Source organism: Penaeus monodon, chromosome 33 (genome assembly GCF_015228065.2).
Source record: "Penaeus monodon isolate SGIC_2016 chromosome 33, NSTDA_Pmon_1, whole genome shotgun sequence".
Taxonomy (NCBI): Eukaryota; Metazoa; Arthropoda; class Malacostraca; order Decapoda; family Penaeidae; genus Penaeus; species Penaeus monodon.
In genome coordinates this window covers 8,760,698-8,761,009 of record NC_051418.1, presented here as the reverse complement: position 1 = coordinate 8,761,009, position 312 = coordinate 8,760,698, and positions in this window count along the sequence as shown.

The following is a 312-nucleotide window of genomic DNA, read 5'->3' as shown; positions in this document are numbered from 1 at the left end:
CGTCACATTTCAAAATGGGTTAATCAAAAAAGTAAAAAACTCTTATGAGAGATTTATTAGCGGAGAATATCATGAAATCTACAATACACGCTCCTGATTTCTGCGTGGATCACAATGTTTTAGAGCATTTATACTAGCGACACAATTTCAGTACCTTTGTCTACTTAATAAAAATGCAGAACATAAATACAAATGAAATGCTTTGTGATATCTGATAAAAGTGAATGATTGCATATTCAAAATGGAGAGATCCTTTATAAATTAATGATTCATACTATCTACCACAATATAATATGTCACTTTTTACAAGAC